Raw genomic sequence first — 22,297 nt, 5'->3', positions numbered from 1 at the left:
TTATATTAATCCAGTAACAAAATTTGTATCCACAAGGTTACCTTGAAAATGCTTGAAATCAAGATTATCTTGAAAAGCAAATACACTGATTCTTTGTTTTTAAATGATGGACCTATGTTTCAATAACACAAAGCAATCCTATATTTTAAGCAAAACAAATAATCAACTGATATTTTCAGAGACATTCCTTAACCAAGTGTGGCTAATTCATTATCAATAAATAAAGAAGCCATTTAGCTAAGTTTGAGGACCAAACTTAGTTTTTCCTTATACTATAAAAGTAAAAATTATACTACCTTTGCAGCCCAGGGTGGTAAAACATGGATTCTAGAAATAAGAAGACCTAGAACTGGCCACCTATGCAATTTACAAGTGACCTGTCACTTATTTCTAGGCTTGTGTTTTTATGTGTAAAATATGGACAATGATAATACCAATTTCACAGAGTTGATGGGCAGATTAAATAAGAATATGTATTATCTATAAAAGCCTTAAGTGTTAGTCATTACCATTATCAATTAGATGCAGAGTAGCCATTATTTATTTATTTTGGTGTTCCCTATTTGGTCTAGAAATGTTTGTTGAATAAAAGAATGACTATCTAAAGACTAATAATTCATTTCCAGCAAAGGAAAGAAATACTTAGATTTTTAAAAGACCACTAACAAGTTACTTTTTTAGGTAAATTGCCATTTAAGTTCATCAGTTATTGACAGATGTCATGAATTCCAATGGAATTCCTGACATTAAAAAAAAAATGAGGGAGACTTCCCTGGTGGCAAAGTGGTTAAGAATCCGCTTGCTAATGCAGGGGACACGGGTTCAAGCCCTGGTCCAGGAAGATTCTCACATGCCACGGAGCAACTAAGCCCGTGCGCCACCACTGCTGAGCCTGCGCTCCAGAGCCCGCGAGACACAATTACTGAGCCAGCGAGCCGCCACTACCAAAGCCCGCGCGCCTAAAGCCGCTGCTCCACAACAAGAGAAGCCACCGCAATGAGAAGCCCGCGCTCTGCAACAAAGAGTAGCCCCCGCTAGCCACAACTAGAGGAAGCCTGAGTGCAGCAACGAAGACCCAATGCAGCCAAAAATAATAAAATAAATAAATAAATAAAAATAATAAAAAAGAGAAGACTTAAAAAAAAAAAAAATGAAGGGACTTCCCTGGAGTTCCAGTGGTTAAGACTCCGCACTTCCACTGCAGGGGGCATGGGTGTGATCCCTGGTTGGGGAACAAAGATCCGGCATGCCACACAGCGTGGCCAAAAAAATAAAGAAAGAAAAAAAAGAAAAGGAAAAGGGCGGGGAGGGGAGGAGAAGAAAGAACGTTTGAGATGCTTTGGGCATATATCTTAAAAAAAAAATTTTTTTTAATATTAGTTTCTTATATTTGCCCTGTAGGAATTGTAATTTCAGTAGAAAAGAAAATGCTCTGGGCTTCCCTGGTGGTGCAGTGGTTGGGAGTCTGCCTGCCAGTGCGGGGGGGACACGGGTTTGAGCCCTGGTCCGGGAGGATCCCACATGCGGCGAAGCAGCTGATCCCGTGCGCCACAACTACTGAGCCTGCGCTCTGGAGCTTGTGTGCCGCAGCTGCTGAAGCCCGGTGCCTAGAGCCCATGCTCCGCAACAGGAGAGGCCACGGCGATGAGAGGCCTGCGCACCGCAATGAAAGAGTGGCCCCCGCTCACCGCAGCTAGAGAGAGCCTGCACACAGCAACGAAGACCCAAAGCAGCCAGGAATAAAAAAAAAAAAAAAAAAAAAAAAAGCTCTACAGCACGAATAGTATTAAAACCAACAACTTTTGGGTTCCAGAGACACCTACTCTCAACCCCATAATCTGATTTATTTATTATTATTTTTAATCTGACTTATTCTTTAAATCAGTCTCATTAATAAATGTAAAAAATAGGTTATAATAAGAAACAATACTTAAAAAGTGATCAGCGACATTTCATAGTTCCTTTCCATTAAAATTCTCCAAATAGCTACAAATTAAAATTCTTCCAAAACATTGATAACTAGCAATTTTCCTATCCTCAAGTTGTTCAGCTACGACCTCCCTTTCATCCCCCCCCAGTTTGAAATTCTGTGATCTTAAATTATAAATAAAGGGCTAAGTAAAAACACTTAACTACTGGTTCCTGAAGTCAAGTGACACTACTCCCACTAAGCACTTTCTGGGGAGATGATACTTGATTTCCCCTTTCTGCCTCCAACTCCCGAAGTAGTATTTTAGCAGCTAAAGAGGATTACTGTGCTCTCTTCTCACTCCTAAATAAAATTAACTAATTCAAACGTTAAAAGAAACTGGACTAATCTTTTGGACACAATGACAGTGTTCAAAACTTCTGAGCAGATTAAAAAATTATTTTTTGGAGGAAAAATTAAGAGGTCCAAACATTACCTCACACCCTCTTTTAAAAATGTTTCCAATCTTACTAACTTAAATTCTGCCAAGAAAGGTCTTCTCTGTGAACTAGATTTCTAAATCTAGTCGAGCATAGTATTTGTAGACTGTCAAACTGTTTTACAGCATTTTCTCTATTCTGACCATATTTATAACACCTCACAGAGGAATAAAATTCTTCCTTTGCCCTTTTCATGGACTAATGTTGCCAGTAAATGAAGCTTATTCTAACATATACTATGACATGCAATTTAAAGTCATGTTTCCAGTTTTATTATTGGACTCTTCACTGTAGTTACCTTTCAAAGTTCAGTACTTGATCACATCTCTGAGAGAATATATTAACTACAGTATAAAAATTTATCACTAATCTAACAACTGCAGAAAAGCCATATAAAGAAATCTTAATAGATTTCTCAGTCAACAATACATGAGCAATGTAGTTAAGTGACCAAAAAAAACAGAGATCCCAAAAATGTTTCAAAATCAGGCAAGAAGAAATAATGGGGGCTCAAGATCACCATATTAGTTTCTATCAGATCCCTCCAAACAGGTTGGATTTGGAGGGATCTAACAGATTCCTCTCCCCTGCTCCCCAGCTCCTCGGACATGTCCTAAAAATTAACCTGTCAGTTTTTTTCCTCTTGTCAGATCTAGCTGTAAATTCTATAGGCATACATAACTCAAAATCTGCTGTGTCTTCTGAACTGAATTTAGGTAACCCAAGTATGGACATTAACTTTATTATTTGCTATGTATCTTAGAATCTGATACACACACACACATACTCACTCACTCACACGGAGGCCTTAGTTAACTGTATTTTAAATTGAAAAAACAAACAAATGGTAAAATAGGAAAATATAACAACAGTTAAGAGCACAGGGCTTCCCTGGTGGTGCAGTGGTTAAGAGTCCGCCTGCCAACGCAGGGGACACGGGTTCGAGCCCTGGTCTAGGAAGATCCCACATGCTGCGGAGCAACTAAGCCCGTGTGCCACAACTACTGAGCCCTCATGCCACAACTACTGAAGCCCGTACGTCTAGAGCCCATGCTCCGCAACGAGAAGCCACCACATGAGAAGCCTGTGCGGTGCAACGAAGAGTAGCCCCACTCGCTGCAACTAGAGAAAGCCAGCACGCAGCAACAAAGATCCAACACAGCCAAAAATAAATAAATAAATTTAAAAAAAAAAAAGAGCATAGACTTTAGATCTGATTTCCTGGATCAGAATGCCAGTTCTAACACATATTAGCTACGTGACCTTGGTCATGATATTTTAACCTCTCTGTGCCTCATTTCCTCATCTGAAAATGGGAAAAAACAGTACTTCTTAAAATTAAAAAAATTTCAAATAAAATAAATTATTCCATGCAAAATGCTTAACACAAAATGAGCAGTCAGTAAATGGTACTTGAAAATTTTTTTATCCTATCTAGCTGTCTACAGTGCTTAAAACTTGAAGCACCTAAAAGACTTCAAAAGCATACTATAGTATACTACAGAAAATTGTATACCCTAAGGAGTTGTCATTTGTCTCTCTTCTCCACCCCATTACCAAGTCTGATCCATTCTACCCTGATGTTTCTGAAATCAATTCCATTCTCTCCACTCCATTACCTCATAAGAACTCTCATTTCTCATGTGGAAAAAAGGGGGATACAGGATGCAAATATGAAGGGAAAACGTTAATTTATTATACACTTGAATGTCCATGAACAGATTAGAGATGTTAGTTTTAACTGTGAAGACAAAGAGGTAGGGCATTCCAGAAATTTGAGAAAAAACAAATATGACAGCTATATTTCGGTGGCTTTTACATCCCAGAAGATGCTTTGTAAGTATGGAACTTTAAAATGTTTATAGTGTTTGTACTGTGTTAGCTCGCAATCAAGTCAATTTTACAGAACAAAATGCTATGGGTGCAGAGAAGAGAACTGTCTGACTGTAAGGATATATCAGGCAAGGTTTCACTAAGTGGATATTTAAGCCAGACCAGTGGATATTTTAAGGGAATAGGGAGGTTCACTGAGAGATAAGGGCATTCCAGGAAAAAGGACTAGCATGAGAGAATTCATTACATCATGAGTGCATGGGGAAGGGGGTTAGGTACAAGAGGAAGGGGAGCCTTGACCTGCATTTTATAAGAAACAGAAACAAAGTTTGCAAGTTGGGAAATGATATGAACATATCTGTGTTTTAGAAAGAATACAGAAGCAGAGTATTAGTTTCCTGAACTCTGGGAATTCAGCAGGAGTTTAATGCAGGCAAGAGATGGTGACCTAAGTCAGGGTAGTGGCAGAAGGAATAAAGAGAAAGGATATTTGAGAAATTTCTAAGTCAGACTCAAGAGAACATGAGGACAGGCAACACTGGGTGAGGAAAGGAAGATGAGATGCAGCATGATCAAACAGATGGATAGTGACACCATTAAAACATAGGGAGCTAAGAGGAACACACTTGGTTTAGTAGGTATCTTTTATCTTTTGGAATAGGTCTCAAAGACAATGGAGGAAAAACTGACAACAGTATGGACATGGCAGTAGCATCTTTTATTCTCAAAGCGATTAGAAAGAAGATGCTCAATGCCTGTGTTCAAAAGGCTTCAGGTACAGAACGGACACTGATTTGTTTAGGAAGATTATAAATGTACCATGTGTAATTTGTTTCACTCAATATTTCTGGTGTATTAATTTGAAATATACAATTTATTTAGACGATTGCAAATCTCAATTTAAGGTTTTATAATTTTAGTTGTAAGCCTTTATCAAATGAACTCTGATGGAGTCTTTTGCCAGTTTATGAGAAAAAGGAATATGAACAGAAAAAATTAGCACTGTACAAAACCAAAAATCTTTCTAGGCTTAATGAGCTTCTCAGTGTAAAATACTCAGTGACTAGCTTGTATTGTATGTACAATAAACCATAACATATAAAAATCACTTGCCTAGACTGTGTCTTTGGACTTGGTCCTTTTCCTCTTTATCTTAAGCCTTCTGTAAACAGGGCAGAAGTAAGCACCTTACATCCTATTTCTGATTTCTCTAGGAATAAATAGATACTACGGCTATGGTGACACCATTGCTAGTGTTTACTCAACATTCTTTTAAGGTCTAGTCTAAAAACAAAACGTATCTATTAAAAATCAACAAAAACTACTACAAGCAAAGAAATGCAGATTTCCTCCTTCTCTTGTGAAAAGGACACCATTCTTTTTCGACTTTAATCTAAATGTTCCCATTTTCTTGTCTTCTCAAGTCTTTTCATCACCCAAATCTGACCTTTACATTTCTATACAGGAATATAATGTTGGATACACTTGCTTTAAAGGCTCAAGTAATTTTTCTACAACAATGTCCATGATATAAGCTGGCAAGTCTCACAAGGTGGCAAAAAGAACCATAAAAAGCTAAAATAACAAAAGGACTCTATTCACATTCTTAAAACAAGAAAAATGATGAAAGGATAACAACCAAGCACACCATCCCAGAAGAGCCTATTTTAGCCAACAGATTAATCAAATTAAGGACATCTTTTTGGTATAAGTATCAATATTTTTAATGGCTCCTTTCCATCAATACTACCAGGCACAGTGCATGTCTCAGAATAGTTTATGTCCCACAATGGCTCAACTGCTGACAAAATTTGTAAGGATTTTTAGTAGCCACTTTAAGTTATATACCTGCTATTAGAGAGATCTCAGCCATGGTGTTCTCTGATTTACATAACATGAACACATACAAAAGCTAACTGCAGCACAGGAATGACTAGGCACACACTACCCTAGATGTTTCCTTACAAACACCGTCTCTGTTAATCTGTGATCAAAGCTTAAACCGCTGTAAGAGGAAAATTTCAAGCTGCCTAGGACTTTGCTATATCTAATAAAGTACATTTAAATAAAGCATTAATCATCCGACAGATGATACAATTTTTAGTCAAGAAATTTAGTAGCACCACCCTGATAAGGACACCATGATGTCATACACAAATATATTCCTAAATAATTAATCAAATGCACTTCTGTATTTTCATTTGAATATTAAAAAACATCTATCCAAAATAAATAACATTCAGAAACTTAAGAAATAAAAGCCCAAGTGTCCCAACACCCCTCTCCCACTAAGCCAACTGTCTAGTTACCAGGCATTTATTAAACTGTGCTAACACAGTGATAAGCAAAAAAGGTAGCCACATCAAAGTGAAATCAGGGTGACCAACAGTCCTGATTTTAGCACTCAGTCTTATGTCCCAAGAAATCCTCAGTCCTGAGAAAAACAAGGTGGCTGGTCGTCTTTTGTGGAATACATATTGATAGGAATTTGCTTCCTCTCATGTTTCATAATTTTAAAGATGTGGAACTGTGAAGGCTTAGAAAACATCTTGCAGGGACTTCCCTGGTGGCGCAGCAGTTAAGACTCCACGCTCCCAGTGCGGGGGGACCCAGGGTTTCGATCCCTGGCCACGGAACTAGATCTCACATGCATGCCACAACTAAGAGCTCGCATGCCACACCTAAGGAACCCGCCTGCCACAACTAAGGAGCCAGTGAGCCTCAACTAAGGAGCCTGCCTGCCACAACTAAGACCCAGCACAACCAAATAAATGAATAAAAACATCTTCCCGGCAATCAATAAAAAAAAAAAATCTTGCAAATGTACAACAAGCTTATTTTTTTCCACAATGTGATCATACTCTTCTCTGAAATAAAACATGGACATTAAAAACCAAACTGTGTACATCACTTAGTATAAGAGCAAAGTTTGAGTGTGTATGGTAACAAACAATATTTGTATGGCCTTTACAATTTACAATGTATTTTGACACGATTTTTCTCATTTGGATAAAAATTCAAGGAATCTGTCATGAAGGAACACTGTCCCTTAATTAGAAAAGTATAGCTTTCATAGAATTAGTATCTGAATATGCATTAAGTGCAAGTGATCACAAGGGTTACAAAGATGAACAAAACATACTTGCTCTCAAGAAGCTTACAATTTTGTAAGAAAGGTGAGACAAAAGTCATGGAAAATATCATGAGAAAAACAAAAATACTATGGAAATTCAGAAAAAGGTCGGCAGCAAAATGTAGGAATATGATTAGACTACAGTAGAAAGCACGGTCTGAGTGGACCTCAAGGTACAAAGGGACAGGAAAAAAAAATAGCGAGAGTCTACAGTTAAGATAATGAAGATCTCTGAGTATTAGTCAAGAGATTTGACTCATTTTGTAATCAACAGTACTGGATATTTTGAAGAAAAACATACTAATATTGAGAAAAACTAAAGCTACTTTTTAAATAAAAGGAGTTCTAACAGAAATCTGTACAATACATCTAGAAAAGTTAAGCATTTTATTAAATATGATTAATATGTGGCCTACTTTTAAAATGCATGGATTGATTTGCAAGAAAAACCTGTAACAAAATGAAAACCAAAATTAAGAGGTCAGAAACAATATGCTGCATAGAGGAAAGAAGTTGCAAGAGACTGGCAGAAGATAGTTAAGACAACTGGTAATTTCAGTTTTATCACACAACGCCGTATGAACACTAAATACCTACTATGTTCAGGCAGTACAGATACTAGATCCACACATCTTAAGCCTCCCCATTTTAATAACAGGATGTTCACTTTGATACCACAGCATCTGATATCTAAAGCATACTGAGATTACTTTTAGTTAACACCACTACCACAGAACATGGCACTTAGGGTATTTGCCTAAGATCTCACTTGTACTGACAAATGAGGCAGATGTATGGGCCAGGCCATATTTTTCCTCAAAAAGCCCCTTTGGATATGCCTAAAGCATAAAAAATACTCAGTTAAGGCTTAAATATTTCATGGCCAGAGATCTATGTATAATGTTAATTGTTGCATAACCAACACTTAACACAGTGCCTGGAATACAGAAGGCAATTATTTGTTGAATGAATCAAAACCAGTTTCTTGCCCTAGAGCAGGGGTTGGCTAATTCCAGCCCACAGGCTAAACTTCACCATGTCTGTTTTTCGTAAATAATGTTTTGTTGGAACACAGCCATACAACTGCATACTGTCTATGGTTACTCCTACTAACACAGCAGAGTTGAGTGGTTGTGACAGAGAATACGTGGTCCACAAAGCCTAAGATATTTATTAACCGGCCCTTTACAGAAAGTTTGCTGATATGCCCTGGAAGAGATAAGGATAGATCTTGTCCATTAATTCACTGGTGGCAAATGGGTTTTAGCTCAAACAGCAACTCAAAATATTAATGGCTACCTGGAGTGCAGTGTTAATAATGATTCTGGACTCAAAGGGAAAGAGTACAGTTCTCAATTATCAATGTCTACTATGGTTTAGGGAAAGGAGAAACAGGAATGTAACTAAAAAACATCTGAAAATTTCTGCTGTAGAATATTTCACATAGCTAACATGTTGTCTGATAGTTTTACAAAGATGAATTAGTTAGCTGCAAAATAACAAAACAACAACAACAAAAGCCTTGAAAGGAATCACTGAGGATGGTCCACCTGAATGCTTAAGACTGTCTATCAAAAACAATTTTGGTTCTGGCATAGTTGATGTTGCTCTATTTTATAACATTCAACAGGCGCCTTATACACTTAGTCAACAGATTCAGCTGTCAAGGCCATTTGTGAGGATGATAAAAAACAGTGTTATTAGGGGAACCTAATATAAGACCCCAACATATCCCAAAACTCCATCAAGCTTTACAGATAAAACTGAAAAGGGCATCTTGGGTAAAGCACTAAATTTTTACATTTGGAGCTAAATCTGATCTATTAAATCTGCTCACTTTGATTCTGGAAGTAGTTAACATAATAAACAGCTTAAGATTAAAGCATTCATGCCACTAGGGCTCTGCAAAGTTTCCTTTCAGATTTGTTTCAGAAAAATCCTTTGTGTCTTGGTCCTATGTCAAGTACTTGCACCCTAGCTACCAAGGGAGGCTGAAAAACCTACCATTTTCATTTTCCATAAAGCAAGGTTATACATCAAGACTCATTTAGGTCTGTATCTATTCAGACACTGATGAGTCTCTCTAAAGATAAATGTAAACACACACATCTGTATGTCCATATAATAAGACATTTTTCATCAGATATTATGTTTCTGTTAGATGTAGCCTGGCCCATATGGGCCACACCCTGGCATGATAGGAAATTAAGGAGCCATGCATAGGGTATTTGAGGAGGTGGCAAAACAAAATCACTGATGGGAATGGTGGGAGAGGATGTCTCAAGGTCAGATCAAATTTAAATCTGAAGACCCAGAAGCCTGGGAGAAATTAAAGTGACATTAGAGCAGTGGTTTCTGTGATTATTGTAGGGAGTGGGAGTGTGTGTGTGTGTAAGTTTTAAAAAGCACCTCTGGAAGACTCTTAACACCTTCCTTCCTCCTTAAGACCCTAAGACCTATATCCTAGCAAAGAAAGATCAGGGTCTATCAGAGCTCATATTATTAGTCTTCTTCGATTCCAAGTAAGTGTCCCCTAATTTAGCACAGAAAAGGAAGGTCTCTGTGTTCCTCAGGTCTCCAGAAATCAGTATTTTAGATAATCCTCAGTCATTTAAATAATCCACTCTTAACATCTTAGCTTCCACATGTCACAGAAAAAAAAGACAACACCACTGCAAAGGGTTAAGAAGGTTAACCAGATGTTTTACTATGTTCCTAGTGAAGCCACATTTTCTCCAAGTCTCCTGAATTTGTGATTCCAGAATGTAACACTTACACCGAAGGTGCTCAATAATGTTTGCTGAATAGGTTGCAGAATGAGATGATTACATCAACCACAGAGATATCCCCATTAGTCAGGGAAAATATGTGCTTTCATGCATTTTAAGAAATCAGAAGTGAGGCTCTTTACTACCAGCAGACAGACCAGAATTCAAGTTAAGGGTAAGGACTCCAGAACAAACCACACCCACTTTTATGACTGAAAGAATGCCACAAATATTTCTTTTAACATAGATACTCAGATTTTATAATACACCACCCTCCACAAGGATGGGGGAACATTTTTAAAACAATTTTACAGTCTATTTCAACACAAGGTTGAATTCAAAAATAAACAGAATTAGTCTTTCATGAGAGAAGGAACAAATGACTACAAAAATTTTTTTATTTCATTTTACTGTTACCTTCCTAAGATTAAGACAAAGCTTAATATGACTGCCCCCAAATGCATTTGAAGCATAATAAGAATGCCATAATTTCAGATTGTGGGTTTATAATCTGCATTACATTCTAAATGAAATTTCAAGACCAGGACATTCCTAATGGAAAATCCCCTAGTAAATGTGCCACAAGTTCAGAGGAGAAAAATTAACCAACTAACAAAAAACAGTGGAAGCACAGGTACTTCTCATAGTTTTCTCTAATAATTTTAACATCTTAATCTAAGCAGCAGTTTATGCTAGCTAATGCCCACACTGGCTTGTGCAGCTAGTTGTCTTATAAAGTTGTTTTAGACTAATGTAACAGTTCTTCCTTTTATACTCTAGCCTCTTCAGTTTATTCAAAGAGGCATTTAGTACCCAGTATAATAAAGACCACTTAGAAAAATAAAAGGCACGCCACACTTTGTAAGCCATAAATAATGCTTACATTTGGCTTTTCCATACATTATTCCACTTACTTGCATAATTATTAGGTCAGTAAGCACTTTTATTTTTTATAGTTTTGAAACATGCCTATCTTGGCAATTCTATAAGATACAAGTCAATATACAAAAATAGCACACACGTCTTCCTTCTTGGACATTAATATACACCAAATGAATGCATAAAGACAATGAGGACTGAATCTGGGTGTTAATTAGGTTGCAAGAATAAGGAGAGCAGTGGGGAAAACACAGAAAGCTAGCAGGCACTTCTTATAATCAATCCTGAGTTTCAAAGTAGCATCTTCAGATATTTACTTCTTTCCTTGTCAATACCAAGTGATTCCATCAAGGATGTTAGAACAGATTACATTAGTCCTACAGTATTCCTATTCTAACCTTCTCTTGCGCTCTTACCTCACAATTATATGCATTATGTAATTCTTACAAATCTATCTATTGGGACACAAACTGCAGGGTTTAAGACTTTAAAAACTGATAAAGAAGAAATCGCATCTAAAATATGAGCTCTCAAGCATTACACTTTTTTTTAACATTTACTATTTTCCAGGCACCTATATACACTGATGAATCTCCACTACTTCCAAACATTTAACCGGACTCTAAGGAATGAGGTGGTTCTCCCATACCTGTAAAGACTCATCGCCCTCAGTAGTGCCTTCCACCCTGAGTCTGTGTCAAAAACTCCTTGGCAGAAACTGTTTCTAAGCTAATTGCCTCAAACTAACATTTTCAGACCCTGATGTCCTCCCCAAAGACACAAAGTAATAAAGAGTAAAGCCTTTCCAACTATTTCAGACCCACTTCTCACAGAAATTCTGAAATCAGAAAATCTCTGAAATCTGCAAGTTTAATTTAGCGGCAAAACCTGACCCAACATAAATTTTTTACACAGCAAAACTTCACCCAAGCACTGATGTGCGGCTATTTAGTTTTTATTTATCCCATTAAGTGTAACTATTCATATTTCACTTTAGAAGTATTAAGTGCTTGATTACTCTTACTAATATGCAAAATAAATCTTTCCAAAAAGTTCTGAATTCCAAAATACCTGGCACCAAGGGTTATATAGGTAAGGTATTACAGACCTATAATCCATTTCACAAACATCTACCAGAGCAAAATACTCTCTTAAACATACTCTGCACTTCTCAATTTCTAAATTGTTGTCTACCCCGATTCACTGTTAGTCTAAAACTTACGTACCCTTTTAACATCATGTACAGATCCCACCTCATTTTTTTTTAAATTAATTAATTTATTTATTTATTTTGGGCTGTGTTGGGTCTTCGTTTCTGTGTGAGGGCTTTCTCTAGTTGTGGCAAGCGGGGGCCACTCTTCATCGCGGTGCGCGGGCCTCTCACTATTGGGGCCTCTCTTGCTGCAGAGCACAGGCTCCAGACGCGCAGGCTCAGTAGTTGTGGCTCAAAGGCCCAGTTGCTCCGTGGCATGTGGGATCTTCCCAGACCAGGGCTCGAACCCATGTCCCCTGCATTAGCAGGCAGACTCTCAACCACTGCGCCACCAGGGAAGCCCCCACCTCATTTTTAATGTCTTCTTGGACTACGAAAGCCTAAAGGTTTTCACTTCTTCCTTTGATTCTATAAGCACTCATCTATATCACTCATTTGGGTATTATTATTATTTTGAACTATTTACATTTCATGATGATTAAACTTTCATGTCTTTGCTAAGAACCTTTTGTGCATAACTACTCAATTTAATCATAACATACAGCAACTGAGATCAACCAGCTCCAATTATAGGCAGTCAGATGAACGGCTCCTCAAGAGACAGATGCCCTAAGTAATGAGGGATTATAGTTGGAAATAAATGTAACACTTAAAAAAATTAGTGTAAGAAGTAGCCTATGATGGGAATTGATAAGGACAAACCACTGAACTCTTCATGTATTCTTTCAATTAAAATAAAACAAATCTGAGCACTTACTATGTGTGCCAATTACCATTTGAGACTGTTGGAAAAGTGACATGGTGTTTCTTCTCTCTTGAAACATTTTTGAGGGGAAGAGAGGATAGATGAATAAATATAATTATTTGGTAAGAACTGTGAAGGTAATAAAGAGGGGATAGTCCTTTATATAAGATGATCAGGAAAAACTTCTCTGCAGATGAGACATCTGAACTGAGATGTAAGGTTCAGACTAAGGCAGAACTGCAGACAGCTGAAGAAAGAGCATGACAGACAGAAAGCAGTTGTAAGCACCAAAAACTCAAAAGGTGGTAAAGGGCTGGTGGGGTCAAGATCAGAAAGAAGTCCAGTATGGCTGGAGCTTAGTGAGCAATGGAAAGAAGATAAAGTTGTGAAGTAAGCAAGAACTGGACCTGGTTTTTATTTTAAGCCACTGGGGTAGGAAATTGGGACTGGAGAGTATTACATGATCTGGTTTACATTTTTAAAGGATGACTTTGTCTTCTGGGTAAAGACTGAGGAATGGCAACAAGTTAGAAAGTTCCTGTAGGAGTCCAGGCAAAGATGGCTGCGGCTTTAACAAGGATGATATCACAGCAACACAGGATTTTAGAGCTCAAAAATACCTTAACAACTGTTAATCAAACTTTGTCTACATAAAGATAAGTTCTAAGAGAGGAGTTAACTTGTTCTAGGCTTCATGGCCTGTGCCAGAGGAAACTGAAGCCTAGATCACGCAGGTCAAAGTTACCACTACTAAACCATGCTACTTAAACAGGGTAGAATCAAACTACTCAAAACTAGCACATCAGGACTTCCCTAGCGGTCCAGTGGTTAAGAATTTGCCTCTAATGCAGGGGGTGCAGATTCAATCCCTGGTGGGGGAGCTAAGATCCCACATGCCTCAGGGCTAAAAAACCAAAACATAAAACAGAAGCAATATTGTAACAAATTCAAGAAAGACTTTAAAAGTGGTCCACATCAAAAAATAAATAAAGCATATTCTAAAAAAAAAAAAAAAAACAAACAAAAAAGCAAAACTAGCACATCATTTCTCAGATTTAGCCCTCATGCTCAATGGAATCAGTTAAAACTTGTGAGAAAAAGTGAAATAAGTAAGTGTCCAATCCGAGCACCTGAAGGTTCAGAGAAAAGTGCATAAGGGCCTATTGGGAGTAAAAAGAGCAAAAGTACTCTCAACTCACACTGCATAATTATGAAACTTCTACTCTAATACCATAATCTCTAACTGACAGAAAATATCAATTTATCCTCTACATAGGACTCACTGGTGGACAAGACGTATCAATCACTAAAGCACCGTAAGTGCTTTTCAAAGTGGAGTTTATCATTTTTGCTCAACCAGAACTCTAAAGTGAATAGCAGCAGCCCTGCTCATCAGAAAGAGAACCTCTTAATCACCATCTTCACTCTTTTCTGTTCTACTTCCCGCCCTTCCACCTCTTCACTATTATCACCATCATCACTTTCATGGAAACAATAGAAAACTTTTATAAATGCTCTTCCGTCCTTAAAAGCTTGCAAATCCTGTATTCTCTTTGTTCAACGAAGATCAAGTAAGGTGACAGGGCTCCTGGAGGAAAAAAAAGCTTAAGTATAAAAAACCTAAAATACAGGGAATTTCAAACATTTTTCAGCTAGCAACTTAAACTATATAAGCAATAGTGGCAACTTTGTGACTAATTTGGATGTCCAGGACATAAAATATGATCTCAGTATGTTCCCTAATTCAGAACAGCTGACCAGTTAATTATTTAATATAGGGAGAACTAAAGCTTCCTAGTAAATGAACGCCCCCTACTGTGGGATTAGCTCATGGGGGCAGGAATTCTATAGGGCTTATTCCCTGAAGCTATCCTGAAGCTAGTTTTTTACACTTATTTCTTCCCTAAACCACTCCGAATCTTTCTCTTTCTCTGATGCCAACCCTGTTCTTACAGTGGTGTTCAGACTCAATACTCTCTTTATTCACACCCGTTTTATTATTCCTAGGGAAATAACTGGCACTAAATTTCCAAGAAACTGGGTGCAAACTACAAACTACAACTACAAACTACAACTTATGTATCTTACTTCTTTCATAACCTGAAACTTGTTACTTGAACCAAATGCAGGTTGTCCTAAAAATCCTTTAAAATTTGGAATGGTCCTAAGACATGACTTTTATGAAAAGAGTTGTTTAACAAGGATTGCTACAATTATTCTTAAATAAGCATGAAAAAGAAAAAACTTTCTCCCAGAAGGTAAAAACATTCTCATTTGTTTTGGAAAAGTATCTAGACAACATCAAATTCTCAGGTCAAGGACATCAAATTCTCAGGTCAAGGACACATGGTTAAACTAGAAGTGGGAAAAAGTACATAGCTTTACTACATGAAAGCTACTACATATCCTAAAATTGTGAAAGTCAACTATTAAAAATCTGTTTAGGGTTATGTCGAAACTTGAACATATAAGCAACCTATCTATGGTTGAGTAATCAGATGTACAAAACAAGTATTAAAACCAAAAATTGACTTAAAAAATAACAATTACCTAATCTCCTACTGCAATCCAAAGTTGAATGGGGGGAATTCCCTGGCGGTCCAGTAGTTAGAACTTGGTGCTTTCACTGCCAGGGCCTGGGTTCAATCCCTGGTTGGGGAACTAAGATCCCATAAGCCGTGCAGCGCAGCAAGTTGAATGGACTGCTCAATGGAAAAAACTGCAAAGAAATTAAACTTAAAATGATTATATATTAATGAGATTCTAAGATGAAGCACATGAAAACACTGCCTCACATTTATCTATGGTTCCTAGTCTTCTCTACTCCTCCAACAAAAATATGTTCAATATATTGCAAAGCATGGAAAAATGAGTAATACACACAAAAAAGTAAATAATAACCAGACAGACATTTGGGAATATTTTAATGGCCTTTCAGATAAATGTGGATATTCTCCTTTGATACTACACCAAAACTCAATTGGCTGAAATATATTGGAATGGGTAACCTTATCAATAAACTCTACATTCACATTAAGACCCACTGGTCTTGGGGGCTTCCCTGGTGGTGAAGTGGTTAAGAATCCACCTGCCAGTGCAGGGGACACAAGTTCGAGTCCTGGTCCGGGAAGATCCCACATGCCGCGGAGCCACTAAGCCCATGTGCCACAACTACTGAAGCCCGCGCGCCTACTAGAGCCTCTGCTCTGCAACAAGAGAGAAGCCACCACAATGGGAAGCTCACGCACCGCAATGAAGAGTAGCCCCCACTCGCCGCAACTAAAGAAAGCCCGTGCGCAGCAACGGAGACCCAACGCAGCCAAAAATAAATAAATTAAAAAAAAAAAATGACCCATTGGTCTAGCTAGAACTTTGTTTCTTATCCTTGCATGATCTTATAATATCATGCACTGGTGACTTGGAAAATATTGGCTTAAAGAGTCATGTGGATCTTCAAATATTGACATATTTCATTATATGTTATTTTAAAAACCATGTCCATTAACATCACCAATATCATCGGAAAAATCTTCCAAAATTCTAATTTTCCCTTGAAAACTAGAACTTTATCATTGCCCGTAAATACTGTCAATCTTTTCCTTTTAAAGATCCAGGTTCGCTTCTTGAGAAAATGTCAGTCTAATACCCAAGTCTGAAAAACTTGTTCAGTTTGTCAAGCATTCTTTCAAGTAAAAATGGTGTTCATGAAAAAAGTGGCTAATTCAGCTTGCAACTCAAAAATCACACAAATGCTTTCCCTAGAGGCAACCATATTTCAGTATGACAGCAGAAAAAGCGTTTTAAGCATACTTCCTATTTTGTCACAGTACATTAAAATGATATGTACAAAGCTGAGATCTGATAATTTTTCTTTTACTTCTTCATCAAGTGCATTTGGACTTTTTTTTTTTAAACTGTGAGTGCATGGCACTGAAGGATATGTACCATGACTGCTAATACAGGGAGGTACTCTCACCTGATTTGTTCTCAGATGTCAAAAGTTTTACCCACCTTTGCTTTTGTACATTGGTATAGATGTCAACACAGAGAAAAGGCAAAGGACATCGCAGTATTATTGTAAACAGTTCTGTACTTGTAGACTCCCTCAAAATGTCTAGGCAATCCCCAGGATTCCTTGAACCACACTTTAAAAACCACTGAGCTACACAATTTATTTGGTCACAATCACAATTATTCTTCCTTACTTCTCATTCATACCTTAATAGGAATCTTAAAAATTAAGCAATCTAATCAACTTCAATTGGCACTAGCGATGCTACAGGTGAACAGAAGCTTTATACGTCATCTTTCCCACTGAGGAAGCAGAGGTTCGGAAAGCTTACAAACTTTGCCTAAAAACTCACTGCACTGGTATGATTACAAGCAATACTTTTCTTCATTATACTTTTCTGTATTCAAAACACTTTAGTGCAAAATCTCAAGTTCAACAATTTCAAGAGCAGAATAACAGATGCACATGTTTATATACCTCATTACTATCCCTTGTTATTATCTGTACAGTACAGAATTCAAGGTTCCTGAGGGATTCCCAAGTTTTGCTATAGTTACTGAGGAGCTTAATGATAACTTATAAATCTTAGAACGGCAGCTATAACTATGTTAGCATAATGTAGCCTCACTGCAATCTAACAACACGTAGGTAACAGTTGGATGCGACATGCACACCACTTTGACACCTACAAACTATTAATTAAACAAAAAGAGCTTATATTTATAGTCTTCATTCCCAGTAACTAAGAACTTTTAGAAACTCCCCCCCCCCCCGCTTTTTATAGAATACAGTGACTTGAAAAATATATTCTAATAAGAAGGATAAATTATAGAAAACTCAGATAATTAGAATTTTACATAACATTTTCCATTTCCTTTCTAGAAGCTTTTGCCAAAAACTGTTATTAAATGGACAGATTTTCTTTCATCTTTGTGCCCTTCCCACAAGGCAAAGAGGAGGAAAGCAACAGGTAAAGGTGATCCACCAATGGGGCAATTAGTTCACTGTATATTTTCAAAATAAAGTTACTTAACAAAATGCTAAGTTTTAAATAGAGGAGAGAAAACTACTTAATTAAAAGTACATATTTACTGAAATAAATATTCAAGGCAACTACTGAAAAACTCAGCAAGAAGCTCCGTGATGTAGCAAAAGTGATGATTCCAAGAAGTCAATAACTGAAAATGTTCAAAATTACGTATAACTGCTTTTAATGGATGCTCTCTTCCTTTAACATCTTTAGTCTGCCTGTACAACAGTTAAAAACATTCTATGCCCACCACTGGAAAAGATTACCTAGCAAGTTATCTCATGGGATCAGAATCCAGTTTAAATTTAAAAGGTCTCACTGAAATAAATAAATACATACATACATACGCACGCACATACAACTACAAAATTACAAAACAGCATAACTACAAGAGTTAAGTGTTAGGAACCAGCCCAATATAAAATTCAAAATCAGAACGTTAGATAATTATTCTGTATAGTTAGACTAAGATTATTAATTTAAAAGTGAACACATTTCTAGTACCTGAGCACCTCATATATAATTTTAAGTGTGGTAATACTCCAGAATATTGTTCTGTATAGTAAAAACCAAATGGAAATTCTGCAATCTATGTTGCAATTTTTTTTTTTTTTTTTTTTTGGCCGCCGCGCGGCTTGTGGGATCTTAGTTCTCTGACCAGATATTGAACCCTCGGCCCTCTGCGGTGAAAGTGTGGAGTCCTAACCACTGGACCACCAGGGAATTCCCCAAATATTCATTTCTTTCTTTTATAAGTTTTAAGGTTCCTTGGAAACTGTTTACAAATTTTGATCCACTATTGATGCAAAGAAAAATTCTTCATAAATCGCTACTGAAATAATCAGTTGCTGTTGTAGCCTTAATTTGACTAACATTGGGAATAAACACACCAGTGTTAGGAAGTATGGAGAAGTGGTATTTCTTTTTGTTAGTGGTGTATTTTAAGAAGTGATTTTAATTTTTTAATGGCAGCACAAAAGTTCCTGATAGCCTTTCTTCTCTAAAATACAAATTCTATGACTAAAGGGATTGGTCTTAGAATCCAGTGATCAACTAGGTTCAAACAAAGTACAAGAGATTATACAGCAAGCCAGTCTTTACTGCAAATAGATAAATTCATCCTATTCCTTGCACCTAATGCTTCCATTGTGTTCATAACATTTCCAAAGGACTAATAAATGAAAAGACTTAAGTTCTCAAATGGTAATTAGTACCTTTAAGTAGTATTGCAAAATATCTTAACACTGAAAAACATCAGGCTTTCAGCACAAGGGTAAGCCACAGTACAGACCTCCTGCTTGCTGAAAAATCTATCTAGTGTTAACAATGAATCATTGCATCAGCCAAAATACCTGTTTCTTAACTTTTTCTAAAAGAAATCCAATTTGAAAAGGGTAACTGTAAAAACTTCAGCCTAATCTCTGACTCTAAGGGTCTCAAAAATTATAGGAGGGGGAAGAAAAATCAAGGCATAAATTTAGTCACAACCCTATATGGTCTTACAGAGTTTAAGATCAATCTTCATCAAGATTTTCTATAGACTGAACATGTGACATTATTGCCATAATAGAAAAGACAGCTTTTGAATATTCAGTTCATAAATACTAAACTATTCCTGGTGCCAGTCAAATCTAAACACTACAGATCAATATCCACCCCTTCTTTACCAATACATAACACAGAAACACATTATTTTAAGCCTTTGGGAAAATGACAACACATGCATACCAGTAAGACCTTGATATTCAATAATAAAACTCCCTACTTACACTTTTGGAAGAAAAATAAACGACACCTTTGCAAAATCAGTCAAATCCTATTTGTATGAGATCCAGTTTCCCTATTTAATTTCACTGCCTTAATAAATATTGATCAAATACCTACAACAGAAGTCAAAGAAAATTGAACATGGACAGTTTCTCATTCAAATCTTAGACTTTATATTTAAAACAACATGTATAATTAGTTACTATGTTATCAATCTCTGCATAGGTCTTCTATCAATCTTGAATTATTTTGGAAGATACACCTGTAAGATCCTACTGTACATGGATCAAAGTTTTTTATGATGAATTCCCTATTACACCTCGCTAGACCCTCCTTACATGGTGGCTCCTTACCATGGGGGCTCACTTTCCCTTCACACAGCTAAGAGAAAATACTGAAATTCCACAGTAAAGGACTGTTTTGAGGATAAAATCGAAATCAATTTGTAAACTTAAAATGGTTCCAAAACCAATGTGGAAATGTTTCTTTTTGAAGGAAGACAAAGTTCTCTTCAAATACCATCTCTTTAAATGTTTATTACAGTTAATCCCTAAATCTAAGTGCTAAACACTTACTATGTGCACAGGCAAGGTTCTAGTAACTAAGATACAGTAGAGAATAAAATGGACCAAGTCCCTACCCTCATGGTGTTTACATTTAACAAACTGGTATTGTCTCTGTGCAAAGAACACATCCTGTCCATGGAGTCTATAATTTAGTGGGATAAGAAAAAACATATAATGATAACAGGAGGTAGGAAGTGACGCTTGTCATAGAAAGGAAGAGAGATGACTTTCATAGGGTGGGGGAGGGTGGGAAGGGGCAGAAAGAGCAATCATTTTCATGAACCCATACCAAAGTTTAAAATTAAGCCAGTTTATTATTGGGTTCTTCAGTTGTATTCCCATACTTGGCACATTAAAACCAAACTGGATACACATGTTTCAAAGACTTACTTTCCGGCTTCTTCAGATAAGGGAGCTTCACAATTTATTATGAATGACAAAAAGAAAATGCAAGTGAAACTACTTTCCCGTAGTGCAGAGATCAAAAGCATGGATGGGCTCAAATAAGACTATCATTCAGGGCTCTGTGTCCTTAAAGTTAATTCACCATTCTGATATCAACTTCCTCTCTTAAAACCTGGTAATGAAACTACCCAAATGATTCTACACTGTTTGACTAACGTACTCACCTTTTTTGGGGTATGATAGGACGACCATTCTCTGTAAAATGTAATTCACTATAAAAATGTCATATATTTTCCTCCAGGTTCTCTATTATGGTACGTTACTGTCCTACAAGTCAGCAGGACCACTGACTAGTTATCTTTTCCAGGCCTCAGTTTCCTCCTCTGTAAAATCAGAGGGTGGGACTGGATGATCTAAATAGCCCTTTCCGGCCCTTAAAAAGTCCCATGACTCCATTATGACTCAAACACAATTCAAGGGTCAGCTTTTAGGAGTGATACCAGCCTTAAGTTAAATGAACGTCTACCCTTTTTATGTTACTTCTTGCTAAGCTAAGGTTTTGTTGAACAAGTCCAAATAGCATTCTAATTACAAAAAAGGGGTTAAAAAATGAATTTACGAGTTGGAAGCTTTAAGTTTTATAAACATGATAAATTATATTTTAGATATTTATATATTAGATGCTGTGCTACTAGCAAAACAAAAATCCAATCAGGCTGAATTAATTTTAAAATATTAAAATCACAATCTTCATTTAGCGTCAACTTTCTACCCCGTTAAAAATGTGATTTCCCGTTACTGTAACACAGAACTGCTTATGTTCACACAAGAGCTGCAGGGCAAAAACGTTGTTCTGAACTAATAAAAGGGGGTGGAGGATCAGGAGAAGGGGAAGAAAATCGTCTGCTTAAACTCAGCAAGGATGATCTTTTCTCCAAAAGCCATCAGGTTTTTTTCTTTTTTCCACAAAAAATATTCGGATGGCCCGATTCACTGGGGGTAGTTTTAAATAAGATTCACGGCGCTGACAGTCAATGTTAGGATTACACACATCGAGATGGCGAAAAAGAGAAGACAAACTTCCTGGATTTTCTCTCCCTCTGTAAGAGAAAGAGATTTCCTCTTGCTGACGAAGGGAAAGGCCCCTTTAACAGTTTTTCTCTACGCGGTGGCCGCTGCCAGACTAGGTGGGGCTCCCTCCGCTGCCTTCCTCCTGCCACTTCCCGCAACAAATGGAGCAAACCAGCCCCGTTTCAGGCAAACTTTTTCCCTGTCAGGCTCGAGCCCGCAGGACGCCGGGGAGTGGTTTCCCCCGAACGCTCCTCGCCCCAGCTCGGGACTGGGGGAAGCTGGGTCTCCTCAAAGGATAACTTTCTGGTTTCCGTTCTAACTTCCACTTACACCCGGGAGGAAAAGAGGCGGCCGGCGAGGGGGCTCCGGGGCAGGGGGGACGAGTCTTACGGGGAGCCGGCGGGGGACCGCGGGCAGCGGGAGAAGCTGCAGCGGCCGCGGGCAGGAGGGAGCAGGCGGGTGGGGG

General features: G+C 37.5%; 1 protein-coding gene across 3 annotated transcripts in view; it reads right to left on the bottom strand.

Moving 5' to 3' along the window:
- The window catches only part of RAP1B (RAP1B, member of RAS oncogene family), a 41,108-nt gene that overhangs the window by 18,176 nt on the left and 635 nt on the right, over positions 1-22,297 (bottom strand). Inside the window, exon 1 of one of the 3 annotated variants that reach the window (XM_029204592.1) lies at positions 13,009-22,249. The exons of 1 other annotated variant lie outside the window; for it this stretch is intronic. The gene's annotated coding sequence lies outside the window, so the exon portion shown is untranslated. Of the gene's footprint in view, positions 1-13,008; positions 22,250-22,297 lie in introns of those variants that run through there. One more of the 3 variants, XM_029204594.1, reaches the window with a different exon arrangement.

Source organism: Monodon monoceros, unplaced genomic scaffold (assembly GCF_005190385.1).
Source record: "Monodon monoceros isolate NGI ecotype Baffin Bay Population unplaced genomic scaffold, NGI_Narwhal_1 Super_Scaffold_6, whole genome shotgun sequence".
NCBI classification, from domain to species: domain Eukaryota; kingdom Metazoa; phylum Chordata; class Mammalia; order Artiodactyla; family Monodontidae; genus Monodon; species Monodon monoceros.
This window is presented reverse-complemented; position numbering and strand designations above follow the sequence as displayed.